Here is an 11,771-nt window from a genome sequence, read left to right on the forward strand (position 1 = left end):
GGGAATCGAACCGGGGTCCTCCGGCATGGCAGGCAAGCACTCTTGCCCGCTGAGCCACCGCGGCCCGCCCGTATATACAAATTTCTTATGTACATGGCAGAGAAAGAAAGAATTGACAAAGCGATAGCATAGTTGAAATAATAAATAAAAGAGGTTGATCTATTTCAAAGTATTCAGATTTTGCAGTTGTATTAAAAGCAGCATATTCTTGACTAACTTTTTTTTTAATTTGGAAAATAATTTACTTAAAAACAAAGATTAATTTGCTTTAAATACAAGTACAGCAATGATATGATGACATTATTGTAAAGAAAATCCTTTCAATTAGGCAGAAATGCTCTACGGAGGTAAAGTCCTGAGAGATGCCTGGGGAGGGAATGAATTATGGCCCACTTGAATTTAGGAGGGAAGGGATTGTGATGTATTTACTTCAGTAAAAGTCATTAGAGGTAGTAGTGATTTGGAAAGAAACTTGGTGGGGGAGCATTCAGTAACATATCTACTGCACATACATATGAGTGACAGATTTGGAAGAGTAGCCCATTCTTTTGAGATTGTAACTGCTTCCATTGTTTTCAGCCTGTGAATTCCTGCAAAACAGACATTTTCTTCAAAAAGGCTTTAAATGACCTCTTTTAGTTGACCCAGATGGGGGTGTGAGATATTCTAGGGTGCCATTCCCCCACAGAATCTTTGAATGGCAAGCAAACTGGCCAAAGCCATCTTCCTCAAAACTCTAGAAAACAATAAAGGTTTGTGGTAACTGGTTAAGTGCTGAAGAACCTAACACTTTCTTCTATTTCTTCTCTCTCCCCCTCCCAGGATGAAGGGGAACCAGCCTGAACTATAATTGTGATTTCCTGGCTCTGTTTTGGAAGGAACAGAATAAAATTATGTGCATACTGGGATGCCTGTAAGTCTTTGCCAGCCTATCAGGTGATAACTTGAAAGACTGAACCAGGAAATTCATCTCTGGCTTACTTTCCCAGAACTTACCCTGTGGGTAGAAGCACTTTGAGTTCAGTAAGTGGTGTGTAAGACACAAGTGAAAATATCCAGAAGCAAAGGATTACGAATGATAGAAAATCCTTAAATGGGACAAAATCTATTTCTTAGGGAGTGGAGGAGGAATTCAAATACCTATAAACAGGAGGATTTCTAAAGCCATTAAAACATAAGCTCAGGAAAGAATCCAAAAATATGGTGGGAAGCTGCACTTCACTTTCCTAAAAGACAAATGTGCTTGATAGCTAAATCTGAAGGAGAGAACCAGCCAACACAGAACCAATTTGCAAAAACTGAAATGTTCATTTCACTGGTTTGTTTGTTTTTGTCAGTTACTATTAGTCAGGGAAATCTCTTTCATGTCACTACCTGCATACAAATGTAAGTAACAGACAAATCAGGGACTAAACCTCAAAATCAGTGCATTAAAATACTAAAATGTATAAATTATAACAAAAGATTGTACAACAAACAAAGAAACAGGGAATGACAGCCCAACCCAAGAAACAAGTTAAAAATCCAGAGATCATCGATGATGAAAGCAAGACTTTGGGCATACTGGAATATGACTTTAAAACCTGATCCTTGATGTGTTCAAGGAGATAAAGGAAAAACAAAAGAGAATGTAATACAACGTATCAGAAAATGAATGAACAATATTGTTTCAGTTTGCTAAAGCTGCTAAAATGAAACATACCAGAAATGGGTTGGCCTCCATCATGATCATCTGTGCGTCTTCTGTTGGCTTCTCTGGGTGTTCTCTCTGAGTTCTCCGGGCTTTTCTCTCTTTAATACTCATCAAAAGGACTCCTATAAAGAGATTAAGACCCACCTTGAATAGGGTGAGTCACATCTCAATTGAAACAACCCTAATAAAAAGATCCTGCCCATAACTGGTCTGCATCCACAGGAAAGGATTAAAAGAACAAGGCCTTTTCTGGGGTACATGACAACTACAAGCTATCACACTCTGTCCCTGAAGCCTAAAATATATATTCTTTCCATATGTGAAATATACTCATTCCATCACAATATCACAAAAGCCTTAACTCTTTTCAGTTACAATTTACAATGGGGATTTATTAACTTACAATTTACTGTTTTTAGCCCATGAAACTGTCCACCTCAAGGCACCAACAGGATGATATCTGGACTCTGAAGATTGGCTGCCAGCATCCAAAACACTTCCATCACGTGGTAAGGCACACAGTGAGTATCTGCTGGTATTTTTAGGTACAAAGTCTCATCAAAATCTCTGTCCTGGAACAAAATTCTCCTTTGACTGTGACCCTGTGAAACTTAGAACAAGATATCTGCTTCCGATATACAAAAGAAGGACAGTGATAGAGTGAATGTTCACATTTCCATTGGGAGAAATTGGAAGCAAAACAAGGGTCATTGGGCTTAAACAATTCCCAAAACCTGCAGGGCATACTTCATTAGATTTTAGGGTCTGAAGGTCACTTATAAAATGATGTTTTATTGTCCAGGCTTGAGAATGGCAGTTCCAACCTTTCCAAGGGTTTGCACAGCAGTGCTGTTCTATCCAAACTCTAGGATGAGGGTTCAACATCTTAAAGCACTGAAGAGACCACCATGCTCTCAGCCCCACCCTTCTCAAGCATCTGGGTGGCAGCCAGACTTCCTGTCATCTCCAGGGCATAGGCCCCATCCACACTGAACAATGAGGTGATGTATAGGCTCTACCCAATCCCACCCTTTCTGAGGACTTAGGCAGCAGCACTCTTCCAGAACAATAAAGAGGAAGACTCACCCTCTGTAAACTCTGGGGCAAACTCACTGTTCTAGTTCGCTAGCTGCTGGAATTCAATATACCAGAAACGGAATAGCTTTCAAAAAAGGGAATTTAATGTTTCTAGTTTACAGTTCTGAGGCTGAGAAAATGTCCCAATTAAAGCAAGTCTACAGAAATGCCCAATCTAAGGCATCCAGGGAAAGATACCTTGATTTAAGAAGGCCAATGAACTTCAGGGTTTCTCTCTCAAGTGAAAAGGCACATGGAGTCATCTGTTAGCTTCCTCTCCAGGCCTCCTGTTCTATGAAGCTTCCCGGGAGGCATTTTCCATATTCAGTTCCAAGGGTCATTGACTAGTGGACTCTCTGCTTTTTGTGACTATGTCTTTCTCTGCTCTCTCGGAATCTCCCACTTTCTTCAAAATGTTTCCTCTTTTATAGGATTCTAGTAAACTAATCAAGGCCCACCTGGAATGACTGGAGCCCAAAATATATATTCTCCACCTAATATAAATATACATGTCTCCACCTAATCCAGTTTAACAACTGCTCTTGATTCAATCACATCTCCAGGGAGATATTCTAATTAAACTTTTCAACATACAGTACTGAATAGAGATTAGAAGAAATGGCTGCCTTTACTAAAATGGGATTAGGATTAAAATATAGCTTTTCCAGGGTACATCCATTCTTTAAAACTGGTGCACTCACTCTTTCCACATGCATGGGTGGGCCTGCTCTCCTGGTCCAAGGTTTCTTGTTTTTAGACCTTGGTTACCATGTTTCTACCATTGAAGTAATTTTTGCCTTCAATTTGTCCCTTTTAGTCCAAGCTGGTAGTGGTTCTGTTTGTACAGATTTCACAAAAAAAAAAAAACTCATTAGTTTTATGTGCAACTAAGAGGGTTCCCAAGGATCAGAAACTGAATATAAGTTGCCAGGGGCTGAGGTAGTGATGGGGAATTGGGAATTCAAGCTTAATTGGTATAGAATTTCTGTTTGGGGTGATGAAAAAGTTTTGATAAAGTGTATCTGGTTGTCTGAAGTTCTTATGTACTCCAAAATATGTCATGCTTTTTTAGTCCATTCCTGTGGTGCAGGCCTATTGTTAAGTGGATGCTGTGATTAGGTTATTTGAATTGAGGGGTTTCCCCAAGGTGTGTATTAAAACATTTACTGGAGCCTTTTAGAAAGATGAAATTAAGAGAAGCTCACAGAGGAACGCCCAGAGAAGATTAGAGAAGCTAGGAGAGGACCCACAGAAGCTAAGAAGCCACTAGAACCAGGAGCTGAGAGCAATGAAATCTGGCAGTGAAGGACCAGCAGATACTCACCATGTGTCTTACCATGTGACAGAAGTGTTCTGGATGCTGGCAGCCAATCTTCAGAGTCCAGATATTGTCTTCTTGATGCCTTGAGGTGGACAGTTTCATGGACTAATAACATTAAATTGTAAGTTAATAAATCCCCACTGTAAAAGCCAACCCATTTCTGGTATATTGCATTCTGGCAGCTTTAACAAACCAAAACAGGTGAAGAAGGTAACACAATACTGTGAATATAATTAATAAACTGAAATATGTATTTCAATGTTGTTAAAAGGGTAAATTTTGCACTGTGTATATGTTACTAGAATAGCAATAAAATAAAATAGGTCTTTACAACACAAACTGTGAACCCTGAGGTAAATATAGACTATGATAATAATATAATTATAATGATATTGTTTCATCAATGGTAGCAATAGTACCACACTAACGCAATGCTAATATAGGGAAAAGTGCATGTTTGTTGGGGATATATGGGTACTTTGTATTTTCTCTCTAATTTTTCTATAAAAATGAGCACATTTTTTTAAAGAAATTAAAAATTGGCTTTATAAAATCTCTCATAACATCTTCAAGGTGTTCAGAAAGTATCACCAGTCTAAAAGCAATAGAAAGTATTTTTTGACACACTTTTCTAAGACAAAACATCTTTTGTTATTTTGAAATAAAATTTCTTTCAGAACAACCTGGATATAGGATGGGCTTAGTCCATCTTTTTTCACTGGTTGCATGTTAGAGAGCCACACATGTGGACACATCAATAAATGTTTGTTGAATCTATAACAGACATATCATTTCTGGATCTATAAGATGTCAGAAATCCATTAAGGCCATATCCTGGAATAGAGCTTCATGTTGTTAGTATCTGGAGAAGTTTCAATTCTGGGCAAGTCTTTACTACCTTTACATTCTAAGCCATGGTTTCTCAACCTCAGCACTACTGATGATTATTTGTTGTGGTGTGTGATGGGTGAGCTCTTCTGTGAATCACAGGATGTTTAGCAGCATCCATGACTTCTAACCACTAGAGCTCATAGCACCACTCCCCTCCTCAGGACAAGCAAACACATCTGCAGACATTGTAAAGATCACCTCAAGCCAAAATACCCCATTTACCCCCATCTGAGAACCACTTTTCTTACCCGTTTCCATGCCAAAGTATTTTCTTAGCAGTTATTCCAAGATTTTAACTGTCATGTCCTTCCTTTTTGGTTTTAGGTCATGGATCATAAACTAAAATGCCTATGGATGGCATGAAATATTTTAAAATAGAGATGAATTTGATGGGATCACCAAAGTATGAACTTCTGTTTAAAGATGGTGATTGCCACTTAGCATCTGCTAAGTCTTGCAATAAAGGACTAAAGTTGTTAGATGATATTGTAATGTTCACAATTAATTCAAATGCTCTATTGTTTTTAAGCATGGCATCTACTAATCACACTGAAGGTCAAATAAAATGCATGTGTTTCTAATTGGCCCTTAGGTTGATGCTTTTCAAATGCCTTATGTGGCACGTGTAGCTATATGATGTGTCATGGGAACACCAGCTCAGGCACAATGGAGGCTTTCAGCAAGTGACCACTTTATTGCTTACACAACACAAAGTCTCCAAAAAAAGCAGGGGGAAAAGCCCACCATGGCTGGTCCCTTTGCGAGGCCAACTTCTTGGATAAAGGTCAGTAGAGGGCAACTTCACACTATTTTCTTTGCATCAGAAATGAAGGACCAATTGTGGCTTGTCCACTGGTGGGGGCAGGGGGGTATGCAAACTGCTCAGTAGCTCTGCATACCTCTCTTTACATTGGAGATAAGGGGCACTTGGATTGAGTTCTGAGCTTTTATACAGTCCAGAAAGAGGGGGGTTTTCCCAGGAGCAATTTTCGTTCCTTAGCAAGCAAACAGCTGGGACTGCTTAAGATTTAATGTCTTCCCCTAGCTGTCTATGATCTCTTGCTAAACAGAAACAAACCAAACACCTGCATGCAAACTAACATGAATGTAAATACAACAAATACTTGCTCACAAACAACCAAGAAGTGTAAAGGAGGTGTATAAGTGAGGGCTAGGAGAGAGCCAGTAAATGTGTCCTTGACTTGCCCAACGACCTTTATAGAGAAAACATTCCAGATCTTGTCCAAGGATTGCCAGTATCCCCATATGTTCACATATTCAGGGACAGAAATGTAGTTTTATTTTCAGTCACTCACATACTGTTGTAATCTTTCCTTTGATTCTCACCCTTCTGGGATATGGGATGGATGAGTATGGAAAATTTAACTTGTGTCTTAAAAGCAACCCTCTTTCTTTCATTGTAACTCAAACTTTCTGAGCAGTTAGTTTTTCCAAGGCGTTCCTTTCTTTCCTTTCATCTTTCCACTATTACTGAGCATGGTGGAACTTACAGAACCTGTGTAGTATGAGTAGAACTTGGACCTGAGTTCCATCTTTGGATCGTCGTCCTGGCATATTAAATTGGGACCTGTTCTGGAGACCTTCATGCCAAGTCTTGCCTTTTGCAAGCATGAGTCCTACAGAACCTCAGATTTATTTCAGCTTTTCCTAAAATACTACCTAGCATTTTTGGCATGAGCGTTTCTCTAACTGGTAAGTTATATTTCAGGTTACACACTGTCAAGCCAGGTCATGATTCCTTTGGTTTGGGGCTCCATCCTACTCTTTCTGGGTTTTCTAGTGCACCCAGCTCCATCCTACATTCAGGAGCTTGGTCTTGAATAGTTAGCTGCCCTCTCAGCTCAGCTCCTCTTCTTTCTTCCTCTTGATGTTTTCCCCTCTCTTCTTGGAAGCCCCACCAATTTTTCCCCGGGTGAGATGGATTTTCTTTATATAATATTTTACTACTCTGTATTTGTGACTTACAGAAAATTTTTTTCTTGCTGACCTCTAAATGTTGCTTTTTATATGTAAAGCAAGGCCTTTTACTAACAAATTATTTTCTAGCAGAGGACTCAAAGTAAATCAGGTTGGACACCAAAGTACTGATTGCTTCCTCTGATATAGCGGTGTTCACCTACACCCAAGTGGATGGAAATAGTGGACCTAACTAGTGGGAACCACCAGTCAACAGAGATGACAGAGCATCTGTGCACAAGGACATCCACTTCACACATCACTGTTTGTAGTGATATTGCAGACCTGTGAGCTTTGGATGAATCATAAAACCTCATTGGCCTTTGTATTGAACTGTCCTAAATATTATGTAGGGCAGGAGTCATGGTGATGGTGAGGATAATGGTGGCACCCAGGGTGATTGCAAAGATCTGATGTGATGTTGCCTCCCATTCAAGGCCAGTGGACATGGAAGCCCCACGCACCTCCATCCTTGCCTTACATCTTCACACTGAATTCATGACATCTCAAAGATGAGGTACCGAATGTTTTCAGCGTATGTTCTAATGTATACTCTTATTTGCTGCTTCTCTTTAGGAATTTATATGAATTCCTTTAAGAAATTTTAAGAGTAATTTTGTTGCAATGTAAGCTAGACACCCCAGGAAATTAGAATGTTCATTTGCCTAATATGCTATTTTTAAACAATAGAAATAACCTCAAAAACCTCTACTTTCTTGTATTGTTCAATAGTCAGTGATAAATTAGCCAAAAAAAAAATAAAACCCACAAAAAACAGAACAATACAGGTACTCATTTCTGACAGCACATATGGGGAAACCTCCATTTATAAGCTGAATTCCTCATAGAAGGTCAGGGCTAGGGCCAAGAGAAACAGCTGCTGTCCAGGAATGCATCTATGGTCTTTTCTGGGTCAAGTTTCTTTAGGTCTCTGCTTCCTTTCTTTCTACTATCCCATACCATCGCTCCTATGCACAGCAAATCCATGCCACAAATGCTGAGGTAGACCTCTCTACATTCTAGGGCACCTGAAGGCATTTTATAAGCTTCATAACAGCAAAAACTGTAGGCTTTGTTATCACCCCCTGTGGTAGATTCAGTTGTCAACTTGGCCAGGTGAAGGCATGTAGTTCTATTGCTGTGAACATGAGCCAATGGTACGTGAACCTCATCTGTTGCTGATTTACATTTGCAGTCAGCTAGGAGGCGTGCCAAATGAATGATGTTTGACTTAATTGGCTGGTGCTTAAATGAGAGAGCACAACGTAGCACAGCCCAAGCAGCTCGGCATTCCTCACCTCAGCACTCACAGCTCAGCCCAGGCCTTTGGAGATGCAGAAAGAAGTCACCCCAGGGAAAGTTGTTGGAACCCAGAGGCCTGGAGAGAAGGCCAGCAGAGACCATCCTGTGCCTTCCACATAAGAAAGAACCTCAATGGAAAGTTAGCTGCCTTTCCTCTGAAGAACTAATAAAATAAATCCTCTTTTATTAAAAGCCAATCCATCTCTGGTGTGTTGCATTCTGACAGCTAGCAAATTAGAACACCTCCTTTTCACACATTAGGAAACTACATGCAGGAAAGACTAACAATTTGTCCAAGATTGCCTCCTATAGATAAGAGTCTACAAAACTATGATAGACTCCTCCCATTAGCTATGAAATTACCCTTTCCCAAAGTCAGGTAGATGCGTGTAAGTTGTGAGACAGCCCAGCTGAGCTCACTTTGAAGTGACTGTATTATCCATTCTATTCCCAAATAATTCTCCCATAGGAGTGTTTGGGTGAGCCCCTGGGAAGAATGGGTCATAGTAAAATCTCCTCCTCAGCAGGGGCAGCAAGCCACACCGATGCTAAGACTCAAACTCCATAACACACTCCCTGGAAGCAAGAATAGCAAATGGCAATGGAAGAGGCTTGTGCTTCTAGAGAGTCTTGCACTAACTGATACATCTGGTTTGAGAGCTGTAGGGGCCACACCTCTAAATTCCCTGTGCTTTTTCACAGTCTTTTTTGGAAGTGATTACTGGTATCCTTAACTACCTCAAGTCTTGTATCCTCAGATTCAAGGACTGCTTCTACTCTTCCTTCTAGTAAATATAGCTTAGTGTCAGGGACATGAACACGAGGTTATCTCCCAATTAAACTTTGGTCCTTTACCCAATACCTTCTGGGTCATTGGCTTTTGCAGATATGGTTGTGAATCACTCATTTCCTCCCAGAATTTTACCACTAGAGGACAAAGAGTAACAAAGGAGGTTTTCTTTACAATTTGCTTCTCAGTACTAAAATTCTAGCTTTCTGCCTGTGCCAGGTGAACAGCTGTCCCTTCTTCATATTTAGTTATAAAATGAAGTTATTTAATTTACAATGACACGATCACAGGTGGGAAAAGATCAGAGTCAAGAATGTAGCTGATTAACCCTAGAACAAGGGGACTAATATCCTCTTCTGTTTTGAGACTTCTGGGGCCATTTCAAAAACTTCAAAGTAAGTCTCATTTATGTCAACGGAGATTCTAAGTTGACACAAGAATTTGCTTGCTCAGATTTATATGAAGCCAAACAAACTTACTTTTGTGTGAGGCAGGAGAAGCTAGAATGATCAAAGAGGAAGGATAACAAAAAAGTGAAAAGTGGGCAAACCCTTATTAAGCTTTTATTGATAACATGCAGTTTTAAGAGAAGAATTGTGCTTCAATGAGATAATTAGATTATGGGAAATAGAGTAGGATAGAAATTTTGTATTTATAGAAATACGTAAGTGCTGAAGCCATCTGCATATTTATGGTATTTCACTTAGCCATCCAATCTTTATTTTAATATATAGTAAATAAAATTAAATATAATGGTGTTCTGGCTAGCTAGTCATTCCAGTCATGTATTATAAGATCCGTGTGTAAAGAACATTATTTATATTCATTTCGAACTATAGCTAAGAAGCATCCTATGTTACTGCCCTGAAAGGAACTACATGTAGCCAGAATGAATATATTACCTTAAATTCACTTTAGAGAAAAGCTTTCCTGGAAGACTGCCCTTAATTAAAATCTGAACAAAATATGAAGTAATTAACCTTGGAAAAACCTTAATTCTGAGCTTAAATTCAAACAGTTCACAAACTACATAGACAATGTTAATTATTCAATTATAAAAGAAATACATAAGATAATTTTTAAATTAAATATTTCAGTTTAGAATATTCATGATATATATAAATGCAATAACGATATACTCTTCAACTATAAAAAAATACATCTTGCTCCTTTTAGCTACTATATCAACAGAAGAGTAGAACATATAGAATAAAAATAAATAATAGGGGGAACAAATGTTAAAATAAATTCAGTTTGAAATAGTGGTAAATGAAAGCGAGGGGTAGGGATATGGTACGTATAGTTTTTTTTTCTCTATTATCATTTTATTTTTTTTCTGTTGTCTTTTTATTTCTTTTTCTAAATCGATGCAAATGTACTAATAAATGATGAATATGCAACTATGTGATGATATTAAGAATTACTGATTGTATATGTAGAATGGAATGATATCTAATGTTTTGTTTGTTAATTTTTTTAATTAATAAAAAAGTTAAAAAAAGAAAAATACATCTTTGAAGTAAAAAATACTTTAAAAGTAGTGATATCAGATAGTATGTAGTTACACTGATGCTGGCACACAGACCACTACAGGTCTTTAAAAGATATTTATTGTCCAAAGTAAAATGAATTTTAAGTTAAAAATAATAAAGTAAAATAGGATTAATGCAATTGTATAATACAGTCCAATTCAATTCATTTATTTTAATGTACTGACTTTTATTATGAGATTATGTCATTTTGTTATTTTCACAGTGCCTGACCTTTGAAAACACCCTCTTTGATGGAAGTGCCTCATTGTTAACATTCATTTTTCAGGGATGGTAAGATGCCATGTATAATGGCTTAAAATGTGTTCCCAAGAAAAACCAGGCCCCCTGGTCCTGTGAATGTGAACTTATTTGCAAATAGAGTCCTTAAAAATTGATTCATTAAGATGAGACCAAACTGGGTTAGGCTGGGTCCTCTTCCATTACAGCTAGAGTCCATATAAGAAGAGGACATTTGGATACAAGCACAGACAGACACAGGAGAGAAGGAAGAAGCAAGCAGAGATGCATCTACAAACCACGGAATATCAAGGATTGCCAGCCAACTCTAGAGTTGAGAATAAGTGAGGCAGTATTCTCCACTACAAGTTTTAGATAAGCATGGCACCTTGATTTATCATTTGTAGCCTCCAGAACTGTGAGACAATAAGTTTCTGTTGTTTCAAGCCAACCCTTTGTGGCAATTTTTTATGGCTGCCCTAGGAAACTAAGACAGTTTTGGATATCAAGAAGGCTGTTGTAACAAATACTTAAAAAGGTAGAAGTGGCTTTGGAATTGAGTAATTGCTCAAGGCTGAAAGAAATATGAGGCACTTGATAGTAAGCCTAGATTGCCTTGAAGAAACTGTTGGTAGACATATGGATGTTAAGACAATTCTGGTGAGGATTGGGGAAAAACTGGAGAGCTGTAAAGAAAGTTTCTATCGTATTAGATAATGTACAGCTTGTCATAAATAGAATGACACTAGAAATATGAGCATTAAAGTTGTTTCTGATAAAACCACAGAAGAAAGGGAGTAAACATGTTTTGGACATTGTAGGAAAAGTGATCCTTGTTATAAAATGGCTGAACTGTGTTGTGTTGGGTGGAAAACAGAACTCGTAAGGGATGAACTTGGATATTTACATTTCCAAACAAAGTTTGAAGATGAAGCCTGGTTTCTCCATGCT

Source organism: Tamandua tetradactyla, chromosome 6 (genome assembly GCF_023851605.1).
Source record: "Tamandua tetradactyla isolate mTamTet1 chromosome 6, mTamTet1.pri, whole genome shotgun sequence".
Lineage (NCBI taxonomy): Eukaryota > Metazoa > Chordata > Mammalia > Pilosa > Myrmecophagidae > Tamandua > Tamandua tetradactyla.